This window comes from Pristis pectinata, chromosome 37, assembly GCF_009764475.1.
Source record: "Pristis pectinata isolate sPriPec2 chromosome 37, sPriPec2.1.pri, whole genome shotgun sequence".
NCBI classification, from domain to species: Eukaryota; Metazoa; Chordata; class Chondrichthyes; order Rhinopristiformes; family Pristidae; genus Pristis; species Pristis pectinata.
In genome coordinates this window covers 3,758,694-3,771,587 of record NC_067440.1, presented here as the reverse complement: position 1 = coordinate 3,771,587, position 12,894 = coordinate 3,758,694, and the positions used below count along the sequence as shown (strand labels likewise).

At 45.7% G+C, this 12,894-nt stretch overlaps 3 non-coding genes across 3 annotated transcripts; all 3 read left to right on the top strand.

The window, feature by feature from the left end:
* The first annotated feature begins 4,524 nt into the window (after positions 1–4,524).
* trnaq-cug (transfer RNA glutamine (anticodon CUG)) lies at positions 4,525–4,593 on the top strand. Its single transcript has one exon. It is a non-coding gene; the product is annotated as a tRNA-Gln (tRNA).
* Positions 4,594–6,543: 1,950 nt separating this feature from the next.
* On the top strand, positions 6,544–6,614 carry trnaq-cug (transfer RNA glutamine (anticodon CUG)). The gene has a single exon. It is a non-coding gene; the product is annotated as a tRNA-Gln (tRNA).
* Positions 6,615–12,273: 5,659 nt separating this feature from the next.
* On the top strand, positions 12,274–12,345 carry trnaq-cug (transfer RNA glutamine (anticodon CUG)). Its single transcript has one exon. It is a non-coding gene; the product is annotated as a tRNA-Gln (tRNA).
* The last annotated feature ends 549 nt before the right edge of the window (positions 12,346–12,894 follow it).

Genomic DNA, 12,894 nt, shown 5'->3' with positions numbered 1-12,894 from the left:
AACCGTTTCCACCAGACAAATGTGCACCAACCTGTCAAAGCTCTTCCCAACATTCCATCTGCTAAAAGTACCCTAACGAATACACTTAGTTACTTCTTTGAAATATTCAATCACATTAATGACACAGGATTTCCCAAACACAAAACCATCCTGACCATCTCTAATATACATTTGAACTGCCAAGTTTAAATAAATCCTGTCCTCCAGAATTTCTGTCACTAATTTCCCTCATAGTAACATGCTGAACCTCTTCAGATGAATGGGCCAGTAATCTTTTAAGAACAAGGAGAGACGTTATTGCTGCTTTAGCCCAAGTGTACAGTTTGGACCAGGGAAATCAGTCAGCATTTGCTGTGGTTCTATGGTGTAATGGTGAGCACTCTGGACTCTGAATCCGCGATACGAGTTCAAATCTCGGTGGAATCTCTTTGTTATCAAGTGTTGTGCAGTCTTGGCGAATAGATGCACAGGTTGTGCCTCCGAACCTTTGATGAAACAAAGCAGCCGTCCGAGCTTTTCCTGCCATTCGTTTCATCCGAGGTGTCAGTCCAACTCCATGGGTCCTGAGATCGTTCCCTTCTTGGCTGAGGTCCTTCATTCTTGGTTGGAAACAAATTTACACACGGTGACAATCCCCTCCAACTGGAATGAGACGACCTGATGGTGGGGAGGTGGAGTGACATTGACTGAGGATGTGCAGGTTCCGTGGTGTAATGGTGAGCACTCTGGGCTTTGAATCCAGCGATTCGAGTTCAAATCTCGGTGTAACCTTACAGCCGATGAGTCAGCTGAAAAAAATTTGGAACATCCAAGGTTGAAGGCCTGGAATTATTCCTGATGCTTATGCCCTTTATGCTGGTAAATCGGCAGATGTCGTGCTTGCTGCAGGTGTGGTCCGATGTTGTGAACAGCAGTGTTTTCTGAGCGCTCTGGTGAACTATGTAGACGCTTTTAAATAACGGACTCGACACTTAGGTGCCCGTTCTTGGGATGCAAGCGATTTATTCACGTCCTTAAGGCTTTCCCACCGAGTTCCAGACTGTTCTGGTGTTTCTACAGAAAGTGAAGCTACACGTCTTTCAACGGCAGACAGAGGGGCTTTGATACATTCATAATAAACACAGAAAATACTGCAAATACTCAGCAGGTCAGTCAGCACCTGTGGGAAGTGAAACGTAGCGAAGGTTTCAGGTCAAATACCTCTTGATTTACACACCTTGACCAAGAGAAGGAGGATTCTCACTATCTTCTATATTGATCCTCGTCATAATTTTGCCCACCTCTATCAGGTCACACCTCAGCCTCCCCCGCTCCAGGAGAACAGACCTGGTCTCTCATTCTAACTGAGATGCTTCATTCCAGCAGCATCCTAGTGAACCTCTTCTGCTCCCTCTCCAGCACTATCACGTCCTGCCCACAGTGTGCTGACCAGATCTGCACACAGTAATCCCAGCATTGGCAGAACTAGTGTTTGGTAAGTTTTTAACACGACATCCTTGTTCCTATATTCTTTTCCACAGCCGATGAATGCAGGCATGCCATATGCCTCCTTCACCATACTGTCTACCTTTGCTGCCACCTCCAGCGGTCTATAGATCTCACGTGTTCATCGACACTCCGTCGGACCCGACCATTTACTGTGTATGCCCCCTCCTTGTTTGACCGTTCAAAATGCATCACTTTGCACCTGTCAGCATTAAATCCCATGCACCAATATTCCACCAAACTTTTCAGCTGATCCACATCCAACAGCAGCCGGAGAGAATCAACTTGCTATCTACAAATCGAGAGACTTTTCTCTCACCTGCAAACTTAGTAATCACACTCCAACACTCACATCCAAATCATGAATGTACACAACAGACACCAACGGTCCCAGCATCAGTCCTTGTGGTGCATCACTGGTCACTGACTTCCAATCAGAAAACAATCTCTTCACCATCCCTCCCTGACTCATGTTACCAAGAGAATTTTGGATCCCACGTGACTTGGATTCTTTGAGCTCTAAATTTTTGGACCATCAAATACATGCGGCATCTTGTCAAAGACCTTACTATGTCTATCTACAAAACTGTCCTAACGAATTCACTTGCATACTTCTTTGAAAAAGTCAATATCATTACTAAGATAAGATTTCCCAAGGAAAAAACCATACCATCCCTAATTAATCTCTGACCTCCCAAGTTTAAATACAGCCTGTCCTCCTGAATTCCGTTCACTTTCCCCTTATGGTAACATGCTAGACTTCTTCAGATGAATTGGAAAGTAATCTTGAACGATCACGGAGAGAGGATTCGGCCGATGTGTGCAGCATTGGACAGGAAAATCACTCAATATTTCTTGAAGTTCCATGGTGTAATGGTGAGCACTCTGGGCTTTGAATCTAGTGATCCGAGTTCAAATCGCGGTGGAAAGTTACTGCTGCTGAGTCAGCTGTCGTAAAATTTTGAACATCCAAGGTTGAAAGGCTGGGATTATTCTTGATGTTTATGCCCATTATGCTGGTAAATCAGCAGAAGTCGTGCTTGCTGCAGGTATGGTCCTGACTTGTGAACAGCAGTGTTTTACTGAGTTCTCTGGTGAACTACGTGGACGGTGTTAAATAACAGAATACGGTCTTGGGATGTAATGGGTTTTTTCACGTCTATGCGAGGAGAAACCTCGAGGCATCCCCACCGAGTTACAGACTGTTGAGGTGTTTTTACAGAAGGTGCAGCTACACGTCCCTCAGCGGCAGACAACGTGGCTTTGATACATTCATAATAAACACAGAAAATGCTGCAAATACTCAGCAGGTCAGGCAGCATCTGTGGGAAGTGAAACAGAGCAAAATTTTCAGGTCAAACACCCTTCGTCAGATTTGATTTTCATTCATGATTTTGATACATTTATCTCTGGGACGTCCAAATCCTTCCCCCATTGTGGGGTAAAGAGATTTTTCAGCTGGTCACTTGCTCCTCATCTGCTTTGCAAATAGTTTTACAAGTGAAAGTATTTATCTGTATACTGACCACTGTCCAGGGCTACAGGACAAACTGCTCCCGTCACCCTTCTGCACTCTCTTCCCCGTGTTCCGTTCACTTCACAGTTCATACAATCCTATAGAACAGCATCAGGCCCTTCGGTCCACCGTTTCATTGCTGACCTCTGTACTCATCGATCCACGCCCCATTTATCCATATTTCATCTGTAGATTTCCACACCTTGGCGATTCAATTGCTTGTCTCAATGCTTCTTAAATATTGTGGCAGAACCAACCTGCACCAGCCACTCAGCACGAGTTCCAGATTCCAGCAACCCTCCTTGTAAAGCAAATCCTACTTTACTCCCCTGCATCCCCTCCCGCTCTCTTTAAATATATGTCCTCTTATTTTACGCACCCCGACCAAGGGGAAACCAAATTATCACCATCTACCATATTAATCCTCCTCTTAATTTTGGCCTCCTCTGTCAGGTCGTTCCTCAGTCACCTCCACTCTAGGGAGAACAGCTCCGGTATCTCATTCTAACTGAAGTGCTTCATTCCAGCAACATCCTGGTGAATCTTCTCTTCTCCCTCTCCAGCACTATCACATCCTGTCCACAGCGTCGTGACTAGAACTGCACACAGTACTCCAGCCGTGGATGAACCAGTGTTTAGTGAAGTTGTAACACGACATTCCTCTTCTGATATCCTTCTCCACGGCCATGAACGCAATCATCCCATATTCTTTCTTCAGCGCACTGTCTGCCTGTGCTGCCACTTCCAGGGATCGATGGCTCTGTACCTCAACGTCCCCCTTGTTCAACAACGCTCCCTCGAACCCGACCATTTACTGTATACCTCCAATCCTTGTTTTTCCTTTCAAAATGCATCACTTTGCACCTGTCAGGATTAAATTCCATTCACCAATACTCAACCCGGCTTATCAGCAGATCCACGTCCAGCTGCAGCCGGAGAGAATCCACTCGCTATCTACAAAACATGAGACTTTTCTCTCACCTGAAAACTTAGTAATCACTCTCCAACACTCACATCCAAGTCATGAATGTACACAACAGACCCTAATGGTCCCAGCACCGGTCCTTGTGGTATATCACTGTTCACCGACTGGCAATCAGAAAATATTCTCTTACCACCCGCCCCTGCCTCATGTTACCGAGAGAATGTTGGACACAAATTGCCTTGGATCTTATGAACTCTAAACGTTTGCACCAGCAACAATGTGCAGCATTTTGTTGAAGTTCGTTATAATGTCCATCTACCAAACTACCCTCGCCAATGCGCTGAGATACTTCTTTGAAATATTCATTCACATAAATGACACAGGATTTCCCAAACACAAAGCCATTCTGACCATCTCGAAGATATATTTGACCTGCCAAGTTTAAATAAATCCTGTCCTACAGAATTTTAGCAATAATTTCCCTCATGGTAACTTTCTCAACCTCTTCAGATAAATGGGCCAGTAAGGACAAGGAGAGAAGTTACTTGCTGCTTCAGCCCAAGTGTACAGGTTGGGCTAGGAAAAGCAGTCAGCATTTGCCGTGGTGTAATGGTGAGCACTCTGGACTCTGAATCCAGCGATCCGAGTTCAAATCTCGGTGGAACCTGTTTGCTGTCAAGTGTTGTGCTGCCCTTGCGGTTGCATGCATAGTTTCTGCCTCCGAAGTTTTGATGATGCAAAGCAGCTAACTGAGCTTTCTCTGCCATTCGTTTCATCCAAGTTCTCAGTCCAACTGCATGGGTCCTGAGATTCTTCCTTTCTTGGCTGAGTTCGTTCATTCTTGTTTTGAAACAAGTTTACATACGGTGACAAGACCCTCCGTCTGGAATGAGAGTGTCTGACGGTGAGGAGGTGGAGTGACATTGACTGTGGGTGTGCAGGTTCCATGGTGTAATGATGAGAACTCTGTGCTTTGAATCCAGCGATCCGAGTTCGAGCCTCGGTGGAACGTTACTGCTGCTGAGTCAGCTGTCAACAAGTTTCGAACATCCAACATTGAAAGCCTGGGCTTATTCTTCATGTTTATGCCCTTTGTGCTGGTAAATCAGCAGAAGTCGTGCTTGCTGCTGGTGTGGTCCGGACTTGTAAACAGCAGTGTTTTGTAGAGCACTCTGGTGAACCAAGTAGACAGTCTTAAACAACAGAGTCAACACTCAAGGATCTGGACTCTGGATGAAAGCAGTTTATATACATCCATAAGCGGAGACACCTCCAGGCTTTCCCACCGATTTCCAGACTGCTGTGGTATTTCTACAGAAAGTGCAACTACACGTCCCTCAGCGGCAGACAGCGGGGCTTTGATACATTCATAATACACACAGAAAATACTGCAAATTCTCAGCAGGTCAGGCAGCATCTGCGGGAAGTGAAACAAAGCGAAGTTTTCAGGTCAAACATCTCTAGTTTTAGACACCCCGACCAAGAGAAGGAAGATTCTCTCTACCTACCATATGGCTCCTCCTCATAATTTTGCCAACCTCTGCCAGGTCATCCCTCAGCCTCCTCCGCTCCAGGGAGAAAAGACCCAGGCTCTCATTCTAACTGAAGTGTTTATTCCAGCAACCTCCTGGCGAAACTACTATGCTCCCTCTCCAGCGCTATCACGTCCTGCCAACAGTGTGGTGACCAGAAATATGTGCTAGTACTCGACCCGTGCAGAACTACTGATTTGTACGTTTGTAACAGGACATCCCTGTTCCCATATTCTTTTCCACAGCCGATGAATGCAAGCATACCATATGCCTCCTTCACCACACTGTCTACCTCTGCTGCCACTTCCAGAGGTCTTTGGATCCTCCTTGTTCATCGACACTGCCTCGGACCCGACCATTTACTGTGTATGCCCCCTCCTCGTTTGTCCTTTCAAAGTGCACCACTTTGCACCTGTCAGGATTAAATCCCATGCTCCAATATTCCACCCAACTTTTCAGCTGATCCATATCCAGCTGCAGCCGGAGAGAATCCACTCGCTATCTGCAAATCGACAGACTTTACTCTCACCTGAAAACTTAGTAATCACACTCCAACACTCACATCCAAATCATGAATGTACACAACAGACACGCACGGTCCCAGCACCTGTCCTTGTGGTACACCACTGGTCACCGACTGGCAATCAGAAAACAATCTCTTCAACAGCAGCCCCGTCTCATGTTACTCAGAGAATTTTGGACATAGCTTGCCTTGGATTTTATGAGCTCTAACCGTTTGGACCAGAAAAATGCGCAGCATCTTGTCAAGGCCTTCCCAATATTCCATCTGCATAACTACCCTCACGAATGCACTTAGTTACTTATTTGAAATATTCAATCACATTAATGACACATGATTTCCCAAACGCAAAGCCATCCTGACCATCTCTATAATATATATTTGACCTGCCAAGTTTAAATAAATCCTGTCCTCCAGAACTTCTGTCACTAATTTCCCTCATAGTAACATGCTGAACCTCTTCAGATGAATGGGCCAGTAATCTTGTAACAACAAGGAGAGAGTTACTTGCTGCTTCAGCCCAAGTGTACAGATTGGGCCAGGAAAATCAATCAACATTTGCTGTGGTCCATGGTGTGATGGTGAGCACTCTGGACTCTGAATCCAGCGATCCGAGTTCAAATCTCGGTGGAACCTGTTTGTTATCAAGTGTTGCGCTGTCTTTGCAAATAGATGCAGAGGTTGTGCCTCCGAACTTTTGATGAAACAAAGCAGCCATCCGAGCTTATCCTGCCATTCGTTTCATCCAAGGTCTCAGTCCAAATCCATGGGTCCTGAGATTGTTCCCTTCTTGGCTGAGGTCCTTCATTCTTGGTGGGAAACAAGTTTACACACGGTGACAATCTCCTCCAACTGGAATGAGACGATCTGATGGTGGGGAGGTGGAGTGACATTGACTGAAGGTGTGCTGGTTCCGTGGTGTAATGGTTTTGAATCTAGCGATCCGAGTTCAAATCTCGGTGGAACCTTACAGCTGATGAGTCAGCTGAAAAAAATTTGGAACATCCAAGGTTGAATGCCTGGAATTATGCCCTTTATGCTGGTAAATCGGCAGACGTCGTGCTTGCTGCAGGTGTGGCCCGATTTTGTGAACAGCAGTGTTTTCTGAGCGCTCTGGTGAACTATGTGGACAGTTTAAAATAACGGACTCGACACTTAGGTGTCCGTTCTTGGGATGCAAGCAGTTTATTCACGTCCTTAAGGCTTTCCCACCGAGTTCCAGACTGTTCTGGTGTTTCTACAGAAAGTGAAGCTACACGTCTTTCAACGGCAGGCAGCGGGGCTTTGATACATCCATAATAAACACAGAAAATACTGCAAATACTCAGCAGGTCAGTCATCACCTGTGGGAAGTGAAACAGAGCGAACGTTTCAGGTCAAACACCCTTCATCACATTTGATTGTCATTCATGATTAGATACATTTATCTTTGGGACGTCCAAATCCTTCGCCTATTGTGTGGTAAAGAGATTCTTAAGCTGTTCACTTGCTCCTCATCTGCGTTGTAAATAGTTTTACAGGTAAGAGTATTTACCTGTATCCTGACCACTGTCCGGGACTGCAGAACAAACTGCTCCCGTCACCTTTCTGCACTATCTTCCCCGTGATCTGTTCACTTCACAGTTCATACAATCCTACAGAACAGCAACAGGCTCTTCGGCCCACCGTTTCCATTCTGACCTCTGTACTCATCGATCCACGCCCCATTTATCCATATTTCATCTGTAGATTTCTACACCTTGGCGATTCAATTGCTTGTCTCAATGCTCCTTAAATATTGTGGCAGAACCAACCTGCACTTGCCAGTCAGCACGAGTTCCAGATTCCAACAACCCTCCTTGTGAATTGAATCCTACTCAGCTCCCCTGAATCCCCTCCCTCTCTCTTTAAATATATGTCCTCTGATTTTACACCGACCAAGGGGAAACCAAATTATCACCATCTACCATATTAATCCTCCTCTTAATTTTGCCCGCCTGTGTCAGGTCACCCGTTAGCCACCTCCGCTCCAGGGAGAACAGGCCCGGTATCTCATTCTAACTGAAGTGCTTCATTCCTGCAACATCCTGGTGAACCTTCTCTGCTCCCTCTCTAGCACTATCATATTCTGTCCACAGTGTGGTGACTAGAACTGCACACAGTACTCCAGCCGTAGCCGAACCAGTGTTTGGTGAAGTTGTAACACGATATTCCTGTTGCGAGATCCGTCTCCACGGCCATGAACTCAAGCATCCCATATTCTTTCTTCAGCGCACTGTCTACCTGTGCTGCCACTTACAGGGATCGATGTATCTGTATCTCAACGTCCCCCTTGTTCTTCAACACTCCCTAGGATCCGACCATTTACTGTGTACGTCCCATCAATGTTTGTCCTGTCAAAATGCATCACTTTGCACCTGTCAGGATTAAATTCCATTCACCAATATTCCACCCGGTTTATCAGCAGATCCACATCCAGCTGCAGCCGGAGAGAATCCACTCGCTATCTATGAATCGAGAGACTTTTCTCTCACCTGCAAACTTAGTAATCACACTCCAACACTCACATCCAAGTCATGAATGTACACAACAGACACCAACGGTCCCAGCACCGGTCCTTCTCTACATCACTGGTCACCGTTTGCCAATCAGAAAGCAATCTCTTCACCACCACCCCCTGCCTCATGTTACCGAGAGAATTTTGGATACAACGTGCCTTGCGTCCAATCAGCTCTAAATTTTTGGACCATCAAACAGTTGTGCCATCTTGTCAAAGACCTTACTAAAGGCAATCTACAAACCTGCCCTCACAACTTCAATGGGATACTTCTTTGAAAAAGTCTTTCACATTACGAAGACAGGATTTCCGAAGCACAAACTATACTGACCATCCCAAACACATCTCTGACCTGCAAAGTTTAAATAAATCCTGTACTCCTGAATTTCGTTCAATATTCCTCCTCTGGTAACATGGTAACGATCTTCAGGTGAATTGGAGAGTAATCTTGATCATAACATTGAGGGAAGATTCAGCCCAAGTGTACAAGATTGGACCAGGAAATGCAGTCATCATTTGTTGTGGTTCCATGGTGTAATGGTGAGCACTCTGGGCATTGAATCCAGCGATCCGTGTTCGAATCTCGTGGATCCCGATTGCTGCTGAGTCAGCTGACAACAAATTTAGAACATCTAACATTGAAAATCTGGGTTTATTCTTCATGTTCATGCCCTTTGTGCTGGTAAATCAGCAGAAGTCGTGCTTGCTGATGGTGTGGTCGGGTGTTGAGAACAGCATTCTTTTCACTAGTGCTATGGTGAACTACCACTACAGTGTTAAATAACAGACTCGACACTCAGGAGCCCGGTCTTGGGTTGTAAACTGTTTATTCACGGCCATGTGGGGAGACTCCTTCAGGATTTCCCACCGAGTTACAGAGTGTTCTGGTGTTACTACAGAAAGTGCAGCTACAGGTCCCTCAGCGGCAGACAACGGGGTTTTGAAACACTCATTATGAACTCAGAAAATACTGCAAATACTCAGCAGGTCAGGCAGCACCTGTGGGAAGTGAAACAGAGCGAAGGTTTCAGGTCAAACACCTCTTGTTTTACACACAACGACCAAGAGCAACAGGATTCTCACCATCTAGCATAATGCTCCTGCTCATAATTTTGCCCCCCTCTGTCAGGTCACCCCTCAGCCTCCTCCGCCCCAGGGAGAACAGTCGCAACTCTCATTCTAACAGAAATGTTTCATTCTAGAAATATTCTGGGGTACATTCTCTGCTCCCTCTCCAACTCTATTACATCCTGCCCACAAATTGGTGACCAGAAGTACGCAGAGTACCCCAGCCGTGGCAGAACTAGTGCTTGGTAAGTTTGTAACTGGGGCATCCCTGTTCCTATATTCTTTTCCACAACAGAAGAATGCAACATACCATCTGCCTCCTTCAACACACTGTCTACTTCTTCTGCACTTCCAGCGGTCTATGGATCCCCATTCTTCATCGACACTGCCTAGGGCCCGACATTTTACTGTGTATGCCCCATCCTTATTCGTCCTTTCAAAATGCATCACTTTGCACCTGTCAGGATTAAATCCCATGCTCCAACGTTCCATCCAACTTTTCAGATGATCCACATTCAGCTGCAGCCAGAGAGAATCCACTCGCTGTATGCAAATGTACAGACTTTTGTCTCACGTGCAAACTTTGTAATCACGCTGCAACACTCACATCCAAATCATGAATGCACACAACAGACAGCACTGGTCCAACTACCTGTTCTTGTGGTACACCACTGGTCACCGATTGCCAATCAGAATATAATCTCTTCACCACCAGCCCCTTCCTCATCTTATCGAGAGAATTTTGGACACAACTTGCCGTGGATCTTATGAGCTCTAAACGTTTGGACCAGCAAAAATGTGCAGCACCTTGTCAAAGGTCGTTCGAATGTCCATCCACCAAACTTCCCTCACCAATGCACTGAGATACTTCTTTTCAATATTCATTCACATTAATGACGCAGAATTTCCCCAGCACAAAGCCATTCTGACCATCTCGAAGATATATTTGACTTGCCAGCTTTAAATAAATCCTGTTCTCCAGAATTTTTTCAATAATTTCCGTCATAGTAACTTGTTATACCTCTTCAGATGAAGAGGCCAGTAAGAACAAGGAGAGAAGTTACTTGCTGCTTCAGCCCAATTGTACAGTTTGGGCCAGGAAAATCCGTCAGAGTTTGCTGTGATTCCATGGTGTAACGGTGGGCACTCTGGACTCTGAATCCAGCGATACGAGTTTAAATCTCTGTGGAACCGGTTAGCTGTCAGGTGTTGTGTTGCCCTTGCGGATGCATGCAGAGTTTGTTCACCAGAAGTCGCGCTTGCTGCTGGTGTGGTCCCGAGTTGTGCACAACAGTGTTTTGTTGAGCACTCTGGTGAACCAAGTGGACAGTGTTAAACAACAGAGGTCTGTACTCGGTTTGAAAGCGGTTTATTCACATCCATGAGGGGAGACACCTCCAGGCTTTCCCACTGAGTTCCTTACTTTTGCGGGGCTTTGATACAATCATATTAAACACAGAAAATACTCCAAATAGTCAACAGGTCAGTAAGCACCTGTCCAAAGTGAAGCAGAGCGAAGGTTTCAGGTCAAACACCTCCAGTTTTAGACACGCCGACCAAGAGAAAGAAGATTCTCTCCATCTACCATATAGATCCTCTTTATAATTTTACCTACCTATGACCGCCACCTCTCAGCCTACCCCGCTCCAGGGAGAACAGACTCAGTCTCTCATTCTAACTGAAATGCTTCATGACAGCAACATCCTGGTGAACATCCTCTTCTCCCTCTCCAACACTATCACATCCTGTCCACAGTGTGGTGACCAGAACAACACACAGTACACCAGCCGTGGCAGAGCTTGTGTTTGGTAAGTTTGTAACACGGCATCCCTGTTCATATATTCTTTTCCACAGCCGATGAATGCAGGCATACCATATGCCTCCTTCACCACACTGTCTACCTGTGCTGCCACTTCCAGCGGTCTTTGGATCCTCCTTGTTCATCGACACTGCCTCGGACCCAACCATTTACTGTGTATGCCCGCTGCTTGTTTGTCCTTTCAAAATGCATCAGTTTGCACCTGTCAGGATTAAATGCCATGCTCCAACATTCCACCCAACTTTTCAGATGATCCACATTCAGCTGCAGCCGGAGAGAATCCACTCGCTATATGCAAATGGGCAGACTTTTCTCTCACGTGCAAACTTTGTAATCACGCTGCAACACTCACATCCAAATCATGAATGTACACAACAGACACCAACGGTCCTGGCGCCGGTCCTTGTGGTACAGCACTGGTCACCGACTGCCAATCAGAAAACAATCGCTTCAACACCAGCCTCGCCGCATGTTACGGAGAGAATTATGACATAACTTGCCAAGGATCTTATGAGGTCAAACAGCTTGGAACAGAAAAATGTGCAACATCTTGTCAAAGGCCTTCCCATTATTCCATCTGGCAAACTACCCTCACGAATGCACTTAGTTTCTTCTTTGAAATATTCAATAACATTAATGACATAGGATTTCCGGAACACAAAGTCATGCTGACCATCTCTAATATATATTTGACCTGCCAATTTAAATAAATCCTGTCCTCCAGAATTTCTGTCACTAATTTCCCTGACAGTAACATGCTAAACCTCTCAGATGAAAGGGCCAGTAATCTCGTAAGAACTAGGAGAGAAGTTACTTGCTGCTTCAGCCCAAGTGTACAGGTTCGGCCAGAAAAATAAATCAGCATTTGCTGTGGTTCCATGGTGTAATGGTGAGCACTCTGGACTCTGAATCCAGCGATCCGAGTTCAAATCTCGGTGGAACCTGTTTGCTATAAAAATGTTGTGCTGCCCTTGCGGATAGATACAGATGAAGCAAAGCAGCCATCTGAGCTTTCACTGCCTTTCGTTTCATCCAAGTCTCTGTCCAACTCCATGGGTCCTGAGATCGTTCCCTTCTTGGCTGAGGTGGTACATTCTTGGTTTGAAACAAGTTTACGCACGGTGACAATCCCCTCCAACTGGAATGAGACGATTTGATGCTGGAGAGTTGGAGTGACATTGACTGAAGGTGTACAGGTTCCATGGTGTAATGGTGAGCACTCTGGGCTTTGTATCCAGCGATCCGATTTCAATTCTCCGTGGTACCTTACAGCTGATGAGTTAGCTGTCGAATAATTTTGAACATCCAAGGCTGAAAGCCTGCAATTTTTCTTGATGCTTATGCCCTTTATGCTGGTAAATCATCCGAAATCGTGCTTGCTGCTGGTATGGTCCGGATTTGTGAACGGCAGTGTTTGCTCAGCACTCAGGTGAACTATGTGGACAGTGTTAAATAACAGAGTCGACACTCAGGAGCCCGGTCTTGGGATGCAA